A 24,625-nucleotide genomic window follows, 5' to 3' on the forward strand; every position below is an offset into this window, starting at 1 on the left:
AGGCACAGAATGCAACTTTATGTAAGTAAAAAATCAGCATAATATAAAAGCACTGAAGCACAATCTGGCGCAGAGCGAATGCACTCACTATTGACTTTATCCTACAGTTTAAGGCACCTGATGATACAAACTTTTGCCAGTAACACTCTTTATGAAAAAAAAATGCAATAATAAATGACTAAGGCTCAAAATCTCTCATGATTACACAGCTCTGCCACCACTGTGAATTAAATGACAAGGCTGTGGCCAGCAGGGTTTATAATACAAACGGATAGCTTTTACAAGTAATTCTACTTGTGGAAATAGAAGTGCGGAATAACAAAAAAAAAACAGTCTTCCTACAACTGCTGATAAACAAGACTAAGGTGCCAGAACAAACTTAAAAACACAAACAGATGAAAGAGAGCAGTAAAATACAAAGTATTATTACCATACAGGTCACTAAGTGCAACTCAAATATTTAAGCAGAAAACATTTCACACCTCTCCAAGTCTTGGATAAAAGTGCTGTTTCCGTGCAATTCATTCCCACATTTTTTCCATTCTTTCTACTTTTTGTTTGACTAATCATTACTGTTATTTCTGTAGCAGATTCTTTTTTCTTTTTTTTAATTCCATTGTGGGTATAATTATTTTTATCATTGTCATGGAAGTATAAAACTTATTTGACTCTTTTTCTTTGAATGCTGAGTATTTTATTTTGGTTGCTGTCATTCTGTCCTCATTGTGGTATTTCTCATCTCTTTCAGAGCAGTTCCTATGTATAGGTTCACAGTTTTATAGGTGGTTACCAAGCTAACGGCCCTAGAGCACTTACAAGCCTAGCCATATTTACCCCTAGTTGCCCCAGTTTTCGGTGGTTAGGTGAGTGAAGTTCATAGAGGTTAGGGTCCATAGTAGCTAATACCAACTTCCTCTGTCCAGAAAGGACATGGGCACCACCCCAGGAGTGAATTTGGGGTCACCCATCCATTGATCTAGGTTGCCTTTGAAGAGGGTCAGGGAGGAGCTCTGTTTCGTGAATTGGAAGCTTGTTCCAGAGAAGTGGCAGTCTCAGAGAGATGTATCCATCTGTCTGTCCAGCATTACCTGTTCATGTCAGAGGCTAGGTTAAGATCCCTGGAGCAAGTGGCCCTTGTGCAGTTTGATTTATGAATGTGCAGCATTTCCATTAGGGCCGGGTCAGAGACTGTCTTATAAGCCAGGCTAAGGTCACCACTTAGCAACCTGTAAAAGATAGAATACAATGACAGGGCTTTCAGTCTTTCCATGTAAGACTTGTTTTGGTACCCTGTAATTTCTTGGTGAAAAACTTCTGTGGTCACTCCAATTGTTCAGGTGTCTGGTGAGGTGCATGCAGAAGGGAGCATTGTACTCAGTTATTGGTCTGATGAAGGGTAAGTATAATGAAATTATAACATCCCTAGGTCTAGATGTACCATAGAAGCATTTCCTTACTATTGTGGATATGTGGTGGTCAAAGTTTAGATCGCTATCAATCTGAGTACCCATATCACGTACCACTGGGTCTACACTTGGGGGGATGCTGTCTGTAATGTAATTAGCAGGGCTCTCAGCCTTCCCAAAGGAAGTAAGGCATTTACTTTTTTGCATTAAGCTGTAATCCATGCCTTTGTCACCAGTCGTTTGTCTGCATTAACCCTGTCTGCAGTATATTAACATCACTGTGCGACTCGATGATTGCTCCCAATTTGCAATCTTCATTGGACTTGGTCAGCCATGGGCTGACCAAGTTTGGCTGGACTTTTGAGAAATAAATTCCAAACCGTAAGGGACCCAGCACAGAACCCTGTAGTATGCCACTGGTGATTGGTCTTTTGCTAGAGGTGAAGTCACCCTCTTTGACAGCATGTGTCCTGACAGTGAACCAGTTAGCTACCCATCTCTTAATGTAGATGTTAATTCCCAGTTGAGAGAGTTTTTCTATAATACCTGAGTAGGGGATTGTGTCAGATACCTGGGCTAGGTCATGATAGGCGGTATGCACCGTCTTTCCCTCATCCAGGGCTTCGGTCACCTTCTTGAAGAAATCAACCATTTTTAACAGGCATCATCTACCTTTAATGAATCCAAACTGGGTTTGGTCCAGAGTCTGAAGATTACCTATGTTCTTGTTAATAAGGTCCATAATGATTCTTTCCATAGCCTTACAGACAGTGGTGGCTCGTGATATTGGACTGCAGCCCCCCCCAGCTGTGAACCAAAATGGTACAGTCCTCCAAATCCTCCATACAAAGTGAATCCGGACTGCTGCCTTACCAGTTCGGATTCAGGAAGAAGGAAGCAGACTGCTGTTTCCCCAGAAGTCTATGCAGTGCTAACCGCATAGACTGGAAAGGGATCGGACTGCAGAGTCAGCAGTCTTGGACCATTCCAGGAAAGAGCCACAAAACCAGAAGTGTGCATTCCAGTGCGAATGTGAGCTGCAGGAGCTTAGAAAGCTATTGAGTCTTGCTGTGGATTATATCATTGGATTACTTTGCAGGTAGCAGAATTGGAAGCAAACTGTGGATTTTAGCATTGGAAGCAAGCTTGTTGCAGTGGATTTTAGCATTGGAAGCAAGCTTGTTGCAGGTTCACGAACGCAAAATGGAAAGCTGTGCATTTGGCAGGAGCTAGTTACAGGTACAAGATTCTAAGCTTATTTGGCAGGAGCGTGTTACAGGTACGAGATTCTAAGCTTGTTGCAGGATGGAAAGTTGTGCATTTGGCTGGTACGTGATTCTTGGAGTGTGTGTGTGTAAAATGCCCCACTCGGTGTGTACTGGTGGCTAGAGAGACCCTGTACCTTGGCTACAGGTAACAAGAGTCTGAATTCCCTACCCACCACCATTTGTGAAACGTTTGGAGATTTTTGCCTCATATTTTGTTCTGTTCTGTTCTTTGTAAAATCTGTGGTTTCTAAGTGTTTAATTCCTTAAATAGTTGATGGTGCAGTGGTAGTATTGTTGCCTCACAGCTAGAGGTTCTCTGGTTTGATTCTTGGCTGGGGTGTCTTCTGTGTGGAGTCTGCATGTCCTCCCTGTGTTTGTGTGGGTTTGTTCTGGAGTCCTCCCATGTTACAAAGACGTGTCTGCAGTATTCCTCCCTGGGCCTCTGCTGAAAATTGGCTTTTGTTCCAAGTCAGACTTTTCTGGTTAACAAATGTTAAATAAGTAAAACTGACAGGCATTTGAATTTCAGACTTCATATTCTCCAGAAAGTACATATTAACACAAAACCTTTTATTCTAGCATTTTTCTAAGTTTATAAGATGAATATTTGAAATGTGTCCCTATTGTTGGGACTGTATTCCCCCATTATTGACTTCGTCCAGGTTGTTTTGTGCTAAGGTTGAGAGCTATGGTGAGAACTGAATTCACTGATTATGTTTAAGGGCTGTATTCCCCCATTCCTGGCTTTGTCCAGGTGTTTTGTGCTAAGAGGTTGACAGCTATGGTGAGAACTGAATTCACTAAATGGTAGCCATTTAAGTTTCAGTCTTCCTCTCTTTCACAAAACAGCTGATTTGGAATAGTGGTATGTTGCTCTGACTGTTTTGCACAGGGTCTTGGGTTCATGACTTGGCAGTGCAATGCATGGTGGTAACACAGCATTTTATTCTAGCAACTTTCCAAGATTGTACAAGCAATGTTTAAAATGTGTCCCTGGGTTTTGTGCTTTTGCCCCTCCCCAATACATGTTGGCATTTTCCAGATTTCTTGTGCTGCAAAGTTGAGAGAGACAACCGAGTGTCGAGTAGATTTTACAAGGAGCTGAGAGCTGCAGGGGAAGAGAAGTTTAGTGCTGCTTATGCTGAGACGGCTTGCATTGTTAATAGCACAACAGGTAGTGTACTTGCTTTTGATGCAGAAGGCTGTGGGTTCTACTCCCACGGTATGTAGATGCATTGCTGATATTATACTGTGTTGTAAACGGGGTGGATGCTGCCGTCTTGAGAATGTCCTCTTTGGCGAAGATACCTAGTAACTATGAACCCATCCATTATTTGCCATCCATTCCCTATTGCAATATTACTAGCTTATAATTTTTTAATGTAATATAGGCATTTTATTCCTCAAGGGCAATAGGCACTTTATTTGTAGATGAAACAATGAACTATAAAGTTGTTTTCTAGCAGCAACCTCTTCATTAGTTACAGATCTTTTTAATGTGAAATTATTTAGATAACTTTTACTTCTGCAGAGATTGTGCATATTTACTAACACTGGCAGATTGTAGAAGTTTGAGTAGACTTTTATAATGGAAATGTTCTCAGTTGGGCAGTTTTGTCATTATTGGCGCATACATTTTGTACTGTATTATACAAGGAATATAATTTAATGCAATCAGGAAGTTGCAGAGCTGGATGTGGCAGAGTTAAAGATGTTAAGATTTGCACTGGGTGTGACTAGGATGGACAGGATTAGGAATCAGTATATTAGAGGGTCAGCTCAGGTTGGACAGTTTGGAGACAAAGCAAGAGAGGCGAGATTGCGTTGGTTTGGACATGTGCTGAGGAAGGATGCTGGGTATATTGGGAAAAGGATGCTAAGGATGGAACTGCCAGATAAGAGGAAAAGAGGAAGGCCTAAGATAAGGTTTATGGATGTGGTGAGAGAGGACATGCAGGCAGTTGGTGTGAAAGAGCATGATGCAGAGGACAGGAAGAAATGGAAACAGATGATCCGCTGTGGCAACCCCTAACGGGAACAGCCGAAAGAAGAAGATGATGATGATGAGGAAAGTGCATCACAGAACACATGTATGTTTTGTGTGCAAGGGGCCCATCATTTGAAAATAGCCTTATCTGCCACTCGCCAAATGTATTTTCTTTGGCTGTGAGTTTCAGTGCTGTTTCAATGAATGTGAGTTTCAAGGGCAGAGAAGTTTTAATGCTAAGTCTGTTTTCATTGTGAGACTGCATTGCTTTGTTTAGCAGATGCCATGGTGTTTGTGCTGTAAAATGCAAAATAAAACTTTCAAATGAAGTCCAAATCATCGTAGAAGTAAAGCAGTATGCACATTAGTGTTTATGGTAAATGGGACTAAGTAATGGTTCATTAAAATGGCTGCAGGGTGGGGGCTCCATTCAACCATGATTTTGTGAGGGGGAAGGACAGCAAACACAAAGACAGCCCCGGCTGAACTATACCTCTCAACTATCCAAATTTTCACATAATGAATAGATTTTTGCTTCTTATTTTTGGTTTGTTCCTCATAAAATTTGTGGTTTTCTGGCAAATCATTTAGGAATTAAGTCACTAAATAATGACAGACACTGAGTTTCAGACGTCATAACCTTCAGAAAAATGCATGCTTAAAGCAAGACCTGTTATTCTATCAACTGTCTCAGTTTATACAAGCGCAGTTTTTAGTACTGTGTATATGTTCCCCCAATATATTTGGCCTTGTCCAGATTTCCTGCATTAACAGGTTGAGAGGTACGTGCAGATAAATTGCTTTATAGAATTAGGCATATCCAAACCTCTCAACTGTCACCGATTTTGGCTCAAAATGTTGCTCTTCCCCTAATAATCCTTTCGCAAAATGCCAATTTTGGAAGAAAACATGGAGGGTTTACCATTAATAAATAACTGTAATAGTTATAGATTACTTTTATTTCAGAAATGCGTGTAAATTCTTTTATTTTGTCAGCTGCTCAAGTTAGCAGTACTAATATTAAAAAAGTGTCCCTTCTTTGACAGGTTCCCAGCTGTATTGTGTTGCTATTTTATATTTTTGCATCACATTTTTGGTACATTTTTCTTAAAATTGTGTTTTTTTGGCAAATTAGTGGAAAATCATTAAAGACTGAAGTTAGAAAATAATGATAGACATTTCAGTTTCAGATTTCATACCCTTCAGAAAATTCATACTAATGCAAAACCTACTATTCTATTATCTTTCTAAGTTTATAAGAGCAGTATTTAAAATTGTCCTTATTTTTGGGCCTTTGTCCCACTTCTATGTATGACTTTGTCCAGATTTCTTGTTCTGAGGTTGAGAGGTATGACAAATGTGTCAGGGCCATCACAGTCAGCCAGAGACATTTCAAATTGTGACATACTTGTTGCACCCCACTCCCCCATGTAGTGACTCTGGATGTGTTTAAGCAAGGCAAGGAGCAGTTATGCAGTGTAAATGTGCAGAGTACCCCCCCCCCCCCCCCATCCAAGGGAGACACAAGTACTACAGTGGCTTTTCATCTGTCCTTGATGTTGCAGAACATTCTGGTTCCTGTCATATTTTTATATATGTTGATTTATGCTTATTATTATTCAGAAAGTGCCTGTTGCTCTGTGTTTAAGTAGCAATGCTTTAATGACCATCAGGTAAGCTTGTCTGAGATTGTAAGATGCAAGTAAGCTTTAATAAGCATAATGCTAATTGCCAACATTAAAAGCCTTTCTGTTGTTGCCATGCAGAGAATACTTACATAACTAGATAACATATGCCTTTGGTATTGAAATGCATATGACATTATTTGTAATAAAGGATAGGATTACATTATTTTAAGAAGCTCATTACATTTGTTGGAGACTTGCAGTCATCTTGCAGGCTTTACCTGTCAACTAAACAGAATGCCAGTCTATCATGTGTGGTCCATACCCTATGCAGTAATCCTTTAAGCAATGTATCTTGAGCTTGTTTCTTGTTTGCTTTTAATTTTTTACTTTGATCATGTTTTCCACTTGAAATAACTAGATAGTTGTTGTCAGGCAGCAGGTCTTTTATTCTGGATAAGAAACATTTTTACAAGTAGGGGTATCATAGAGATTGCTACTTTCAGCATGTTACTTGGTACTTTAATAAAGCTGAATATAAATTATAATTAGAACTGCAGTGCAAGGAGAAGTGGTTTGAGTTGAGTGCTGCTTGTTTTTCTTGTACTTGATTTTGGCTGGAATTCCAGTAATGTATTTAAAAAGTAATTTATTTTTTCACGCCTCACAACCTTTTTGTTTCCATCTAGATATTAAGTAAGCTGTCATGCAGCCAATGCATTGAAATATTTTTTTCTTCTATACTTCATTTTGTCTTGATTGGACTCTCATAATGACTGTTTGGTACCCAGGGCAGCGTATTTAATTAAAGTTACAGTTTTTGTGGTTTTGAGCATAGCTCCTCCCCTTTCTAGTTGGCTGCACCCCTTCCCATTGACCCCACCCATTCAGCTGTCTCATGCAGCCCCTGTTTGATTTGAAGTAACCAGCTGCCACTGCTTGCAGATGAGGCTAGTCAAGCTTATGGGCCTATAATTCCTAGGGTCGGTTGACGGTTGCCCTTTGTGCAGAGTGATTACTGTTACTATCTTCCATTCTGCTGGAACATAGCCAGTTATCATGCTGTGGTTAAACAGGGATCCAAGTGGGTCTGCTAGGTCATGTTGTAAGTTGTTTAAATGGCAGTCTGGGATGTTGTGTGGTTCCATTAATATTTTTGCCTTGTTTTTGCCCTTTGAGGGTGCCAAGCTGACCTGCTCTCTTGAGATAACAGGCTGAGGAATGGTAGCAATATTTTGGGGGTATGCCTGGTGGGGACAGGGGAGTGAAGTTTCTCCAAATCTGTCAGCTAGAAGGTTGGCTAATACCTCTGGTTGAGTAGTCAGCGCATAGCTGGGTATTCCCTTTTAGATTTCAGACATAGTTAAAGAATGCCTTGTGATTATCCTTAGATAAGGAGGCTATTTTTGCTTCATAATTAGCTTTGGAGAACTTAAACAAGATCTCTTATTTGTTTGTTTAAGCTAGAGAGGGATTTCTTCCTTTGCTAAGCCAGTACCCTCTTGTTCTTGGACATTAGTTTCTTTCTCTTGTTGTAGAGCCTGTTTATACCAGGGGTCCACCAGGGTGGCTTTTTTTTAGTAAGACGTTGTTGTAATCTCGGCAGGTACTGCTGATTCTGTACAGTTGCTTACGTGGTTATACAGGCATTGGTGTACACATCTGCATAGAAGTCCGTGTTATCTGTATTTAAGGGGGCTTTGAAACTTCTTTTACCATCACTTAGTAGGAGGTAATTTGTCTTAGAGAAATTCTTAAGCATTTTTGAACTTGATGGGGTATCTGGTCTTACAGTTACATTGAACAAGACTGATTTATGGTCCAAACTTACCAGGGAGGACATCACATGGTGGGCGGGGGGAGGTGCAATGCTCCCCCATGTTAGTGAGTACTATGTCCAGGACATTTGAGCCTTTTATGGGTGTGCTGACAAGCTGTTCCAGAAAATTTGCATTGACATAGTCCAAGAAACTCTGACCAAATATGTTTGAGGTCGCAAATGTTTCCCAGTTGATTGTAGGATAATTAAAATGACCCATGAGTAAGGTGTTGGGCTGTATAGTAAGTGACTCTCGTAAGTCCAGGTATGCAGTATGCTTTTTCTGTTTCATGGTGGGGGATCTATAACTAGCTATGATGTGGTAGGGGGATTTGCCTGTAGTTAATTGGACATGGGGAGCTCAAGGGAGTCGTACTTTTCGACCAGTCTCGAGCTGTACTTAGTGAAGATGGATACACCTCCTCCTTTGGTTCTTTCATGCTTTATATGTGATCTGAACTTATAGAAGGCATTGTAGCCCTGCAGGACCGAGATGCTTTCCACACCTTCGAAACATGTCTTGATGACTGGACAGATGTCAGTATCTTCCCAAGTGAGGAGGGCTTCCAGGGAGTGCAGTTTCTTATTTAGATTCCTAGCATTAAGCAGCAGTACCTTGAATTTATCTAGAAAAGATTTTGTTATGTTAGGAGGTTGGTTATTTGACACTTCCTAAAAAAGGCACAATGGGAGTGGCTAAGCCTTTGCCAGTATCTGAAAGCATAGAGGAGACAGGTGCAGACCATCTCTGGCAAAACAGCATGGCCTAACGAGCATGTCTTTCCAGGCTGACAGATATTGGATCCCATTGTGCTAACACCAGCAGCTAAGCCAGTTGTTAGTCAATTATTTTTTGTTTGCATTGTGGCATCCTTAGAGAAGGTAGAATGCTGCTGAAGGCTATGTTTATACCTGCCTATGGCACATAATCTGAGAGATCAGTCATGTCTCTCTTCATGTAGTCCAGTGAGGTACATCTCATGTCATTCACCCCAACGTGGACTCAGTCATATCAGTTGTTCTGTTTGAGTAACTTGAGTGACTTGACGAATCCTGGCACCTGACAAGCAGCTAGCTGTAACCTGCTCCTTATCCAGCCTGGTAAGGAGAACATCCATGTGTCTCACAATGGAGTCACATATGACCAGTAATTTAGGGTTTGTGGTGTTGCATTTTATGGGTTTATTTGTTGAGACATTGGTGTGTGTGTTTTTGTGTGTTGTGGTTGTTTTTTGCATTGATGTATTTGTAAGTGGCTTCTGTTTGGGAGGCCTCTGATCTTTTGATAAGTTACTAGTGAGTACTTCCGCATATGTGGGTTTATGTATTGTATCCTTATTTAGTGTGTTTGTGTGTGTGTGTGTTTGTGTGCTGACAACCTGTTTGGCATTCAGTTTGTCCTTATGTGAGAGTCTTGCCTCCAATTTCATAGTGTAACTGTATCTCTCACAGAAAGTATTTGCTTGTTTCAGGAGTAAGTGGTTGTCGGTATACATGAGACGATTGCTTCATAGCCTCGGGATGCCTATGTCTATCAGGCTGGCCAGAGAGATGATGGGAAACTGCCTGTCCATGATAGCTGGCTCTTACTGTATGTTTTGTTACGGAAGGGAATGAGTTAATTTGACAGGACTGTGCTGGTAGTGCTGAGACTACAAGAGTAACCTGTACTTTCTGTAGGCTAAGGTTGATCAGTAAGGCAATGCTGCTCAGTGTGCATAACTGAGTTGCTTCTAGAGTAGCAGCAAAGCTTGAAAGAGTTTCACTGACAACTGTTTAGGGAATAACTGAGCTTCTAGGCTTTTGCATCTATACAAGGGCACTGCTGGCTGCTGCTGCATGAAGAGCAGCACCACTCGAAAGAGAGGCTTAAATGCAAGCAAAGAGAAACAAGTTTTATGCTATCAATCAAGAAAGCACACAGTAAGCCTTCCACCAGCAATCCCCAACTCAAGACATACATACATAAAAAATATTTCAAGCACGGGCATTAATGCCCTTCTAAATTGCCAGTATACCAAAACACTTGTTCATATAAGTTTCCAGGCTGTTCTTAAAAATATCTAAACTAGTACCTGCTATAATGTAATTGGTAGTCTGTTCCATGCATCAGCTACTCTGTTAGAAAACCAATTAATACACTTCTCATTCCTGTTGAATCTTCTACATAGGTTGTCTGGTGATTCTCTAGTACTTTTTGATAATCCCAAACATTCCCAGAACTAGTTGTTTCTAAATGCCCTATTTACCTGAATAAGATCTCTTCTTAGATATCTGTAAGCGACACTGTACAAGTTCAGATATTTTAGTCTTTTATAATAACTTAAATTTTCACATCCATGGATGCCCTTGGTATATTTCCTCTGTACTCTTAACAGTTTGCTCGTGCCTGTTTTCTTATAGGGTTTCCATATTGTTATTCCATACTCAAGTTTGGTTCTGATGTGACTAACAAGCAATGATTTCATCATTTTTGATTTCTTAGACTTTATAAATCTTTGTATACAACCTATAGTTCTATAACTATCATTAACCAACTGGTTGATATGATTAGAAAAACTCATAGCTGAATCTACCCAGGTTCTTAAATGAGTCTACAGTTTCAATCACTGTGTGATGTATGAAGTATTTACCTTTCAATTTGTCTCCCAAATCTCATATGCTTAGTTTTTGATGTATTTTTTCAGCATATTATTCTTCTGTGCCCAAATGGTCAATTTAGTTAAGTTTTTTTACATACATGCCTTATCTGTAACACATGTAATCAGTTTACCCAATTTCAGGTCATCTGCATATAGACTGAACACCTCAGATGAAAAAGTTAGGTCTGAAAGATATAGTCTAAAGATGTAAGGGCCTAGGACAGAGCCCTGTGGGGCAGCCTGACTGTCACCAAAGATTTCACCTGTCCACTTGCTGTATAATACTTGCCATGTCCTATTTGTAAGCCATGCAGCTGTCCATCTTATCAAGAATACATCGATACTTAGTTGTACTAAGTTATTGATCAGTGTTTTGTCCATGACCCTGTCAAATACTGAAGTCAAATCTATATAAATTACATCACAGAACAATTTTCCATTCATAGCTGTTATTATGCATCAAGTTACAGGTGGTACTAGATCTGTTTTCAACATATGCACGCTGATATATAGTGTAAAGTCCCAACCTATCTAGTTCTGACAGTAACTTATCCAGTATTACCATCTCCATTATTTTTCCACAACATGAAAGTAGACTTAAAGGGTCTATATTACTCTGGATTTGTCCTACTCCCCTTTCCCTTAAGGACAGGTTTAATAAGCACATGTCTCCATTCTTGAGGAATCTCCCCATATTTATATGACCTAGTGAATAATAGATATAATGGTACCATAAGTTCTTGCTGAAGTGTTCTCAGGTCATTGTTACTAATTCCATCTCCTCCCTGTGCTTTGCTTGAATCCAGTCTGCACAGTTCTTTTTCAATATAATCTAATTTGATTCCAGTATCTGGGGTAACCTGGATGTCACTAGGACAACTTATCACCCCTTTTGTGGAGCCAAACTGTTTTGCATAAGATTTTATGCATCTATAATCTGTTGTGTCTGAGAATAAATTTTAGAATCTGCACAAAGTTTACCATTTTGTATGTCTTTACTCCTTCCATATCTTATGTATCAATAAAAAGATTTCCTATTATGCTCAATATCTATATATATTTTCTTCAAATTTTCTTGATCTTGTCTTACGCTATGCTTAATCTGTTTGTCCAGCTTGTTTATTTCAGTTTTCAAAGTTGTAGTTCAACCTCTTTTCCATTTCTTGTATTTTTTTGTCTGTCGTCATAATCAGATATCTTGTTGTTATGAAAATATATCCCCCTGCTGTTATATGCCTAGATCCTGATGTTAAACATTTTTTTTTTATTTTTTGCACTCAGTTTCTCTTTCAACACTTTCCACATTCCATCTGCAGTTTGTCAAGTGAACACCTCACTCCAGTTAATTTTACATAGTGACTGTTTTGCTTCCATATAATCTGTAATTAACTTTCTGTGCATTGGTTTAGATTTCAGTTTGGCAGAATTATCCATCAATAAATTAACCTTTTATAATCCCATGATCACTGCACATCAGTCATGGTAAAACTTGACCTTGAAGTAGCAGTAATGTCTTTAGGAGCACAAACAATGTCCAGTATGTTCCATCCCCTGGTAGTTTATTTTACAGTCTGAAGCAACTGTTGTTTCTGAATATACGTTGTGCATAATTTCCTTACTGACATTGTTGAATCAATAATAATCCAGTCTGTTTCTGGTAAATTTAAGTCCCCAACCAATATTATTCTTCATATGTGTTTCATGTATAAAACAAAACAGGAGATCCAGCCACGAAGATTCTCCTGGAAAACAGTCACGAACTCCAAGTAAAAACCAAAAAAATCTTTTATTACAACAATAGATACGAGAGGATAAGCGCTTTCGCGTAGTGTGCCCTAAGCATCTTCAGATGACAATGAACAACATGTAGAAACCTTAAATACAAAAATACGCGGGAAGAAAATTCATTTAAGAATCAATTAATCAATTTGAGTCATGGTGACCAAAATCAGTTGTCAAGTTCTTTTAAAACACAGTATTCAATACGTTGATGTTGTTAAAATATAAACAACGAAATACTGTAATAAGCTGCTCACTTTGACAATCAAACTAAGGTTAAATCATGCTTACATATACTGAATGATACAACACAACAAACCATTCTGAAATTACTAGAAATCAAAAAATATAAAAAATGCTATTAGAACAATTAGTATAATATAAAATATACAGATAAATGAGTATGATTAATGAATTTGATAAAATAATCATCCCATATATTATCACGATTTACATAAATAAACATTCAGATATAGAAATAAATAAATAATAAGAAATAATAAAGATAAAATATAAACATTGTATAAATAAATAAGTAACATATATAAAAACATATATATATATGTTCAACATTTGATGAATTGACTCAAGCTGAAAATACATCTAAGGTATATAAAAGGTGTCATGTTCTCTAGCATTCAAGTATTGGTTTAATAGACACATAATAGTTCAGGCCAGGAGGTAAATGTGCACTGAACTTCAGAATCCACTTCAATTCTGCAGAAGCTAATTCATTATCTGAGTCCCCTCCCCTTGGACTCTGCTTCAATATTTGTAAAACTCTGAAGCGGAAACTGTGTGAGGAATGCTCTAATATATGCTTGGCTAATGCATTGGTTTCAATACCTTTGCGTATGTCATACAGCTGGTTGTATATCCTGTCCTGTAACCTTCTCTTTGTCAAGCCTACGTAAAAGGCTTCACAGGACACACAGTTAGCAAGGTAAATCAAATTACGTGTATTGCAAGTAGCATGAAACCTGGGAGTAAAAATTAGTCTGATAGTGGGATGTTTATAAATCTGAATGTTAGTAATATACCTACATCTATTACACCGATTACAAGCAAATGTGCCTGGAGGCATATCTAAATCATTAGCAGAAGAACTTACATCATGATGGTCTTTACATAGAATTTGTTTAAGATTCTTGCAATTCTTAAACAAAAAGGCAGGTTTATTACCTACCAATATTCTAGTCTGTGAATCCATTGTCAAAACATTCCAGTTCCTATATATCACCTCTTTTATACTGTTGATGTCACTAGTATATTTGGTGATATATCTAACCTGATTGTCATTAATATTTACTCTATTGTCAAAATTATAACCCTTAAAGCGCTTAGATACATTAGTTGCTTTATCATTATCTTTAATTAAAGGAGTCATATGACCCAAAACCTCAAATCTGATGTTCTTCACCATATTTGGTTCGTAACCCCTATCTATAAATAGGGATTCCATAAAGTCAGCCTCCAGTAACAATAATTCTTGCTCCTTACAAAGTCTAAGAATCCTTATAAACTGACTTTTCACGATCCCATAGAAAGTATGTCTGGGGTGCATACTGTCACATTTAAGGATAGTGTTCTTCCATACTGGTTTTCTGTACAATGAAGAAACAATGGACCCAGAATCCGTAATCCTTAAGGACACATCTAAAAAATGGACCTCTACTGATGAAACTTCATTAGTGAAGCTAAGGAAGGAAGTTGTCGTCTCTAGATACGACAAAAACTGATCAAATGTAATAATAATAATCCAGTCTGTTTCTGGTAAATTTAAGTCCCCAACCAATATTATTCTTCATATGTGTTTCATGCAAGAAATGTACGAGTTCCTGGAGGTCATGAGCACTTGACTTTGGCAGACTGTACACTCCAATAACTGTTATATATTCCAGGGTTGTCTTTATTGTCACAGTTACACAGTCTATAGTACTAGTGTTATCATTGAAAATGAAATAATCACAGGTCTTGTAACTATCTTTAATCCCTATCATAACATCTCCACCTGATTTTTTTTGTTAGAATGTCTGTTACAGTAAAAACATTAAATCCTGACAGCACTGGTTTCCAGTCATTGTTCTTTAACCATGTTTCACAACAATAACAGCATCAATCTTGTGGGAACGTAGCAAATTTTCCAATAAAAATGTTATTATTAATTCTCCTAGCATTAACAACCATCAGAGATGCATCAGATGTTGCTATCTTTGAACTGTTAAATTTTCTACCTGGCAAAATCCTGGCTACTCTTTGTCAAATATTGCAAAATATCTTCTGCAAAAATTATCTTCCGTGATCTTGACAAATGCATACCATCCTGTTTGAACATGTGTGCCCAGAACTAGGCTTGGATGCTCTACACATTTCTATTTTTTCCATGTAGGTCTTTACCCCAAAAATCTTTTCATTCACGGTGATCTGACTATCCTTTCTATAGGTGATTTGTGAAAGATATGTCCTAACACCAGTGCAAGCTATGCTGTCTAAGAGGGCTGTCAGTTCTGTACTAACAATCAGAGAATCCTTGCGGATGACATAATTTGTACTGACATGAATAAAAATAGATCTGTACTTCCTTATATTAAGGTGTTCCAAGGCTTGTCTCACATCTTCTATTTTGTTCTCCTGGCAAGCATAACACTATTCAACGTTCATTATCTTCTCTGCAAATGTAAGTATCTGTTCCTCTAATAATTGAATCTACAATTACAAGAATATCTTTACTCACCAGCTCTGAAGAATCTTCAGCTTCTAATACAGTAATGTCTGCTCTGTCAGTTGTTACAAAGGATAGATCTTCATCACCATTAGTATTATTAATCACACTGTTTCCATTGTATGTTAAATTCTCATCCATCTGGCATTGTAAATCCACAGCTTGAGCCATCTAGTCAACATCTGTTTTTCTCTTCTTTTTTTCTTACAGTAATGTTCTTCAATCTTAAACGTTTAATTTTGATTTCTTCCTTTTCACCTGCCCCTTGCCTTTTTTTCTACCTTTTCTTTTGAAAAAAATATGCCTTGTTCTGTAGACTGAAGGTTTTCTGACAGAAAAAATATTATCATTTCCTGTAACCTGCGTGTTACATAACAAAGCAGTGTCCTTTTTAGTACGTACTCTCTTTACCATACAGACATTAATCAGTTTCTTTTTTTCCTTGTTATTTGTTGTGAACTTCTTCCTTTCTTTCTTTTTTGTTTTCTTTTAAACAAACCGGATCCTCAGGTGGCTGAATACTTACATCCGGAATTCCAAAGTTGTCAGGGGCATCGTCTTGTTTCATAGGGGGTTGAATGATCTTTCCAGACAATAGATGCATCATTTCCTAAATGTATTCTATTTGCCTAACATTATATGTTAAATTGTCTATCTCGCCTTCTTTTCTTGCTTGTTGGGATCGGAGCAGATCCTCGGCTCCGACTCTGCCATCTTCTATAGCTCGAGAGCTGTTTACTGGCTCGAGGCTACCCCTTATCCCATGATGTCTAGCGCTAGCTACCCAGATCTCGTTTGCCGCTTCAGCTGCAAGGTTCGGTGTTACTAGCTCAGGCTCGTATAAGTTTTATTGAACTACTTTTTCTGTCAGATTAGGGGTTTTTCTGGTAGTTTATTGTTTAAAATAATAGTCGCTAACTAGTTTGTTGTAGTTTTCCCTTAGAACTCGTTTAAGTTACAGAGTTCTCCCCTTCCCCCTTCCTCTATCCCTTTTGTAGGTATAGGTAGCATTTTAGTTTAAGATTTTTCTTCTTTCTGTTTGTTAGGTAGCCGTTTAAGTTAGAGGCTTCCTAGTTTAAAAAAATATATATATATATATATATATATATATATATATATATATATATCTTTAACTGCAGTATACTGTGTGTTTTTACTTTTTGAGGTTAGTGTCTGGTTTTAGATTTTTGCTGTTTGCCCTTTTCGCCAAAACAATTCAGTGTAATATCTTTCTAGTTGTGGATATGTCTAAAGAATCCAAGGTGTCTGGATTCAAAAAGTGTGACTCATGCTGTCAGAAAATGTCTCTGACAGTTGGGCACACTTCTTGTGTCTATTGCTTAGGCGCAGTGCACCTGCAGGACTCTTGTTCTGTATGCCATGCATTTAGCCCAAGAGTTGTGCAGGAGTGCAAAAATAAGCTTATTTTGAGGGGTCTACTTAAGCCCCAGGATTCACCGGCCAAGGCTCAGCCTGTGAAATCTCCTAAACCAACCAAATCATCGGCTCCCAGCTCGGAGCCATCATTGGCCCAAGCCTTACCTACTACTTCGGTTCTGGCTGGAACCGAGGAGACTGCCTCCCCGTTGGGTCCACCAGTACCTTCGGAGCCATCACGGACCCACAAGTGGCCGAGGTCCCCTTCTCTAGAGTCTATACATTCGGCTCCTCGGTCTCCCCTGTTGCAGAGTGACCGCAGTCATAGATCCTCCCACTCTTCTCGGTCCTCTAGGCTCTCGGATCATGATGTGGAGAGAGTGGTCAGTAGGCTGTTGAAGTCGCAGGCACTGGCCAAAATGTTGTCCAACCCTCCTCAACAGGTGTCGGCTCCGTCCGCTTCCATCGATGTTCCTCCTCCGACTCCATTGAGCTCGGAGCCGGAGTTTGTTGGGGTTCGAATCGTAGAACCGTCGGCACCGATAATGATTTCTCCTTCAGTTCCGTCGGCTCCGATCCCCTCGATGGTGCCGTCCGTCGAGGGATCTGGGTGCCGAGACTCCCTCATTGGCTCCGAGGGGGCGAGTGGCATTAAACCTTTGTCCGACCCCGTTCTCCCTCTCGTAGCATCGGCAGGTGAGCTCGGCTCCTACATCGGCCTTGGAGCCATCTCCCTCGGTGCGGAGGAGGATTCCGGTTTCCTCCGAACCGGAACCTTCTCTGCATCATGGCAGGGGACGCCTTCGATGTCATGAGGAGTGTACTGGCCTCTGAGTCAGCTCCACTTTCGACCCCTCTGGCTCCGTCCCTTGTAGTGCCTGTGTCAACCTCTGCCCCTCCTCCAGACCCCAAGCGTGGGGAACCGGTGCTCCAGAGCACCCCATTGGGTGTTTCCTCTTCTTCCAAGGCCTCACCTGATCATTCAGAGGAGCCCCATTGGAAGAGAAAGTGCAAGAGGAAGCACATAGACTCCCCCAAGTCTGTCACTTCGGATACGGATTTGGATGAATTGGAAGGGTCCCCGAGATCCCCCTCTGAAGATGTTTCCTTTTCGGGCATCCTAGAAATGCTTAAGCAGAGGGGGAACTGGAATGTCCTAGCCCCTACCGAGGATAAATCTGTATTCCTGGATGCGTTCGGTTCCCGACCTTCCACCTCCTGGGTGTCTCTGCCTTTTGATCCACTAATGTCAGTGGTGGCTCGAAGGGCTTGGTCAACCTCGAATACAGTGGAACCAACCTCGAGGAGACCCAGCAAGTTCATCACTGCACCCCCTGATAAACAGTTCCTTACTAAGGGTGTTCCCGTAGATGCCATGGTGGTAGCAGCAGCCACTAAAAAGGAGTTAGCGGAAACTTCTTCCTCTGTCCATCCCCCTAACAAGGAGTCTAGGACCATGGATAGATACGGGAAGCGAATGTTTGCTTCAGCGACCTTTTCCATGAGGTCACTGAATTACTTATGCCATTTTACCAGGCTTCAGAGGGATCTCCTGAAAGAGCTCGGAGATTCCCTCCAGGATCCATCAGCTGAAGGGGTTCAAGCTAAAGTGGCTTCTCAGCTGGCGACTCTTAATTCGGTAGTCAACTCCTCCATGAGGCTCATTTCCTATGCATATTTCCTAAGAGTCATCCAGGAAGTCCCGGCAGACCAACACGGATCTGGAACTTACTCGAGGTTCTTTTTGGTTCCAAAAAAGACAGGGGACTGGAGACCAATATTGTATCTCAGCAGACTAAACAAGTCTGTCCAAAGAACAAGGTTTCAGATGGTCGTGCTACAGTCCATTCTACCCTTTTTGGGTCAGGACAATTGGATGTGCTCAATAGATCTTTAGGATGCGTACTATCACATCAAAATGGACAGGCGCTCCAGGAGGTTCCTTCGCTTCCGGCTGGGAGCCAGTCATTACCAGTTCAGAGCTCTGCCCTTTGGTCTCACCATAGCCCCCAGGGTCTTCACCAAATGCATGGCAGTAGTCACGACTCACCTGAGGCGTCAAGGATTCCAGGTGTTTCCATATCTAGATGACTGGCTCCTTACTGCTACTACCAGGCATCAACTCCTTCAAGCCAGGGACTATACAGTTACAATTTGTGCCCAGCTAGGCATTACTATAAATTTCGAAAAGTCTGCCTTATTGCCCTGTCAATCTATTACCTATATAGGAGCAGATTTAGATACAAGAAGTATGTCCGCAAGGCTACCGCCAGACAGAGTGGCCACAATTCGGCAGCAAATTCATATCCTCATGCAATGCAAAAGGGTACAAGTCAGGTTTGTCCTTCAAACTCTGGGTTCTATGGCAGCGGCAATTCTTCTGATACCTCTGGCCCGTTTTCACATGAGAATTCTTCAGTGGCTTATGTTCACACAGTGGTCCTTTCAACAGCTCCCCATGTCTCACATGATCATGATTACAGAAACATGCAAAAGGCACCTTTTCTGTTGGATGGTCTCCCCACTAGTGTCTCAGGGCAGACCATTCATACAGCCTCCTCCGGTTGCCACAGTGACCACGGATGCCTCACTGATGGGGGGGGGGGGGGGGGCATTATCAGGGCAGGACAGTCCAAGGCACTTGGCAGCCTCACGAGTACCATCTGCACATAAATGTCTTGGAGATGAGAGCCGTGCCCCTAGCGTTGCAAGCCCTTCAGGACTCTCTCCCTTCCGGGGCCACTGCAATTCAAACGGACAACATGTCAGTGGTGTGGTACAGGGCGGAACCAGGTCCTACCCCCTATGTCGAGAAGCACTCAGACTCTGGCAGTGGGCGATTTCCTCCCAACGATTTCTGATTGTGACGCATATCCCTGGGAAGTCCAACGTCATAGCGGACAGACTCAGCAGAGCTATTCTCATGCCTCACAAGTGGTCTCTGAATCAGGTAGTTGCAGATCTCATCTTCCGCAAATAGGGACAGCCTTGCTGCGATCTGTTTGCCACCCCCTTCAACAGCAAATGCAGCAACTACTTCTCCCTTTTACCGCTTCCCGGGCACCCTCCCAGAGACGCTCTAGTCCATGATTGGCCTCAGGGACTTATTTATGCCTTCCCGCCATTCCCTCTTATACCCAAACTCATACAGAAAGCTATTCCGTTGGGTTGCAAAATGATCCTCATTGCCCCCTACTGGACTTGACAGATATGGTTTCCGTTCCTGCACCGTTACCTCCTCGAGCAGCCCTGGACTCTGGATCCTATTCCAGACCTGCTGATTCATCAATCAGGAAAGCTGCATCAATCCCTCCAAACACTCCAGCTCACAGCTTGGTTGATCCAATTCCAACCCTAGCCAGGCTTCCCAGCATTTCCCTGGCCGTGCGTGAGATTATTGTCTCCTCTCACAAATCCGCTACTATGAAGACTTATGCTAGCAAATGGAAACATTTCTCTTGTTGGGCAGAGGCTAGGAACATAGATCCCTTTTCAGCCCCAGTTCACGAAATCTTGTAGTTCCTAACAGAGCTTTTTCATTCTGGGTCCACTTCTGCAACAATCAGGGTTCAACTAGCGGCCATCTCTAACTTTCATGTAGGGTTTTCTAATCTAAACATTATGTCTCTTAAGCTGTGTAAAGCCTTCCTCAGAGGGACTACTCTCCTTAGGCCCCCAGTGAGAGATCCCCCTCCTCCTTGGGACCTTAATTTGGTACTAACCTCCTTGATTATGCCCCCTTTTGAACCAGCAGCATCCTGCTCCATTAAGTTTCTATCTTGGAAAACTCTCTTTCTGGTAGCTATTGCCTCAGCCAGATGTGTCTCGGAACTTCAGGCACTATGTGTTCATCCTCCGTACTTAGTTTTTCATAAGGACAGGGTTTCTCTGAGAACTAATCCCTCCTTCCTTCCGAAAGTCTGCTCAGAAAATCTAAACCAATCTATAGACCTTCTTGTGTTTTTCCCTAACCACACCAACAAGGCAGAATACTTTTGGGTGTTCATAGACAATTGCGTTTTTACCTCCATAGAACAAAGGATATAAGAAAGTCAGACCAATGTTTCCTTTCCTATGCTAGGGGCAAACAGGGTCTTCCAGTTTCCAAAGTGACCCTGTCCAGATGGTTGTCTCACATTATTAACTTCATCTATCAACTAAGAAACAAAGAGTTGTTTATCAAACCGAAAGATCATTCTACTAGGGCTTTGGCCACTTCTGTAGCCTTCCAGTCTAGGTTGCCCATGGACTCTATCTGTGCCGCTGCCACGTGGGCAAATCCTCATACCTTTATTTCTCATTACAAGTTAGACATGGTCTCCAGGAGTAGAGCTAACTTTGGTTCCACTGTTCTGAAGAGTCTGTTCCAATGAGCCGCCCAGGATCGTAGATGCTAGGGATGCTGTCCCAACAAGCAAGAAACGAAGGCGAGATAGACAACTTAACATAAAGAAGTTATGTACCTACCATAACGTTCCATGTTAGTTGTCTTCATTTCGCCTTCTTTCTTGCGTCCCCCCCTCCATTCCCTTGTCTTATTGGACCGAGAGGAGTTCAGGTTTCACTGACTGAGTGTTCTCTGGTTTGTTTTCTCTACTGACTTAGAGATTATGACAGGTAGGTTTAACCCTCTGTTTGGAGGGGTTTCTTTCTATAGCTATGGCTGGGGTTAGCTGTTTAAAACAAAATCTGGGTAGCTAGCTCTAGGCATTATGGGATAAGGGGTAGCCTCGAGCCAGTAAACAGCTCTTGAGCTATAGAAGATGGCCGAGTCGGTGCTGAGGATCAGCTCCGATCCCAACAAGCAAGAAAGAAGGCGAGATGAAGACAACTAACATGGAACGTTATGGTAGGTACATAACTTCTTTTTATCTTACCAGTCCAGTCAATATATGAAACAGCAGTTCTCCAAGCCATGCCAATTGCACAAGTGCAATCATCATCATTAAGTCTAGATTTACTTCTAACAATGGTAAGCAAATCATCCAACTTTTGACACAAGGAACACAGATCACCAGTGTTATCAGCATTTATTACACTGTTCAAGATATTTGTGTATTTGTAAATCATAATTGCATACTCATTTAAGGAATCCATATTCAGCTTCAGACTAATAAATATTGTAAATGAAAAGAATAATCAAAATCAGTAACCACAGAATCCAAAGAGAAATTAAATCAACTTGTATGACAAAAAAGTCACACAAGCAATATACAAATAAATACTAAAGTAAGTACAGTAAAGTTGTTCTGACTGTACAAGTTCTGCAAGTAAGACAAAAGCTGTAATTCCTTTACGTCACACATGAAGGCACGCAGTAGCTTATGCTCACTATCACTCGCAGTCACACTTCTTTTTAATAATAAAGATTAATGAATCACAAACCAAGGTATGATTGTTTAGATATGCTCAGGATCAGCACACATTTTCCACAATGGTGCAGAAAAATACCTTCTTAATGTAGAATAGCTGGTTTGGAGCACACGTGTAACAAGACCACACAAGCCACCTACAACTAACAAATACAGTGTAATACAGTGCAATTAACTACTTAAAACAGCAGCAGACATTGCAGTTTTTTTGAACTGCTACAGTACAGTCACAGTGTATAAGAAGACTGCACAAAAGATACTTAGAGACATTTTGTGTGCTTCCCAGCTCAGGCAGACCAGGTAAACACCTACTGCCAATAGATGAATAATCCCAGTCCTCCTAATGTAAAAGCATAGTAAAGGAGTGTCCCTAGTGAAATGCTACCACAAAGTTAAAAGATACAAAATGCTACCCCAAACAAAGTTAAAGATACGGATACAGCAGTGAACTTTAAACAGCTTGTGAAAGTGTGATTATTCAATAGAAGTCTTAGCTTTGTATAAATGAGCCAAAAGCTAATCAGTTATGCAAAATGTATAAAGGCAATAAAAACAGGATAAAGCTGATTGATAAGCCCTTGGGCTAATAAAACTACATGCAGCAGTCTCAGGTGTTTCCCCAGCCTAAACAGACCAGGCTACCACCCAGTGCACTAGATGGAAAATCCACTGACCTCTTGATGTAAAAACAAGTGCACACTAGAGTGTAAAAATACAGTACTGTATCCAACAGCTAGCCAGATAATGAATTCAGACCAAGTAAATCAGTAGAACAGACAATGAGAGGCAAAATGCACATTTTCAGTGTAAGCACAAAGATAGGCAAACAGATAATTCAAGATATATGAACAGCAGTTTAGAAAGGGAAGAGTTTAGTAAGCTCAACCTACAGTAGGGGTGGGTATCTTAAAATCACCAGGTTTAAAAAGCAGATCAATGAAGGGGAAGGTGAGTAGGAAAAACTAGCAAGGAATAACCAGCATTGCTTTATTTTATGCAGGATTGAAATCTTTTCAGCAAAAGACAAAGGCCCAGAAATTCACATATAACAGCACACACAGCAGTACAAAGTGGGTAGTACATCCTTCAGTGACTCGAATGAGGATCGAGTGCTTGTCATTTGCTCTTTGTTGGTCCAGTTTGTGACATTAGTGGGCATATGTGTGCTACTGATTGTATTTCTTGAAGCATTATTGTATTCCAGAAAGTCCTGTTTTGATGGTTTCTTGGTACTCAAATGACTGAATCATTCTGACAAGTTAAGTACTCAGTGACTTAGTCTTCCTTGCTTTGCAGTTTGTATTACTGTGGAAGCAATGCAGTATTGTTTTAGTATATTGTCATAGGCATTATGAATCAAGTACTGCTTATACAATACCAGATTGTCTTTGTATAGATGTGTTATTTTGTGTGAAGTAATAAAAATCTGATTTTCTGCATAATAAGAATTTGCTAACAGCAAACTGGTGTTGATATGAGCCAACTAATTTATATATATATATATATATATATATATATATATATATATATATATATATATCATTCATTCATTCACTAATAACCAGTTCTGAAAAGTAATAGCCAAATACAGTCATCTTCTGGGGAAGCATTTGCATTTTGACATCAGAGCAGCATAGCTTACTGTCAGTAGAATTATTCAGTTATAAGTGTAGAAACAAGATGCCAGCAGAAATGAATAAAACTTGGAAAAGTCAGTTTGATGCAGAATAATCTGTGTTGTGGAGCATCATATAAGCAGATATCATCATTAATGTCCGTTGCATAATATGTACATGTGTTCATTAATATTCATCAAATAACACAAGTTGTAGTTCTCCTCTCTGCCAGAGTACCATTTAACTGTTTTATTCAGATGTAAACTGCCCTGCTGAAAGTAAGTGAATTAGAAAACAAGGTTAAGACATAGGGTAATTTGTTTATTTCTTTATTTATATCTACAGATTCTTCATTATCCTTAGGGAAAAGTAAGAGAGTTGCGTTTTATAACAAGAAGGATGTTCTGGCCAGTACCTTATCTTTAGCGATACAGATTGTTTTATTAAATGACTCTGAGTTCCCTTGTGCTCCTGACAGAGGGAAAAACACCTTCTCCTATCCAGATTCAGTTGCATATCCCCATCAGCCATCTCGCTGTAGGGCAGGATTTCTCTTGTTACAATAACTGAATGATTTTGGGGGATTCTTGGCTAAATTAATTCTACTGTAATACTTCAGTGATTGTTTTTTTTGCTGTACATTAAACAAAAAAATCTTCAGAGAGTTTGCCTTCTTCTAATCCCGAAGGAGGACAGTGATAGTTGAATACCTCTTTTGTATCTCTGCAGCCCATTTACACACCACGGTGTGAAAATGTTCAATATAGTTGTGCAGCAAACCATTCTGCCTGTGTTTTTGAGTGTTGTGTGTATAGTCGTACTAGCATGACCACCTTCAGAGCCACGGGAGAGTTTGGGTGGAGAAGAAGCATGTAGCAATGTGACCTTCCATCACATTCTAGGGTTTATTGAAGCTCTGCACTCCTAACCATTTTAGCCAGATCAGTCAACTGTACCTCATTATGAGAAATGTTCTATGTCTGTGTCTCTTTCACATTGAAATGACCAACAC

At 40.3% G+C, this 24,625-nt stretch overlaps 1 protein-coding gene across 1 annotated transcript in view; it reads left to right on the forward strand.

Annotated features, from left to right (window-relative positions):
- Positions 1-24,625, forward strand: part of VPS13A (vacuolar protein sorting 13 homolog A) — a 4,910,496-nt gene that overhangs the window by 4,736,698 nt on the left and 149,173 nt on the right. The window lies entirely within an intron of this gene.

Source organism: Protopterus annectens, chromosome 2.part0, assembly GCF_019279795.1.
Source record: "Protopterus annectens isolate FY-2018-M chromosome 2.part0, PAN1.0, whole genome shotgun sequence".
Classification (NCBI taxonomy): Eukaryota; Metazoa; Chordata; order Ceratodontiformes; family Protopteridae; genus Protopterus; species Protopterus annectens.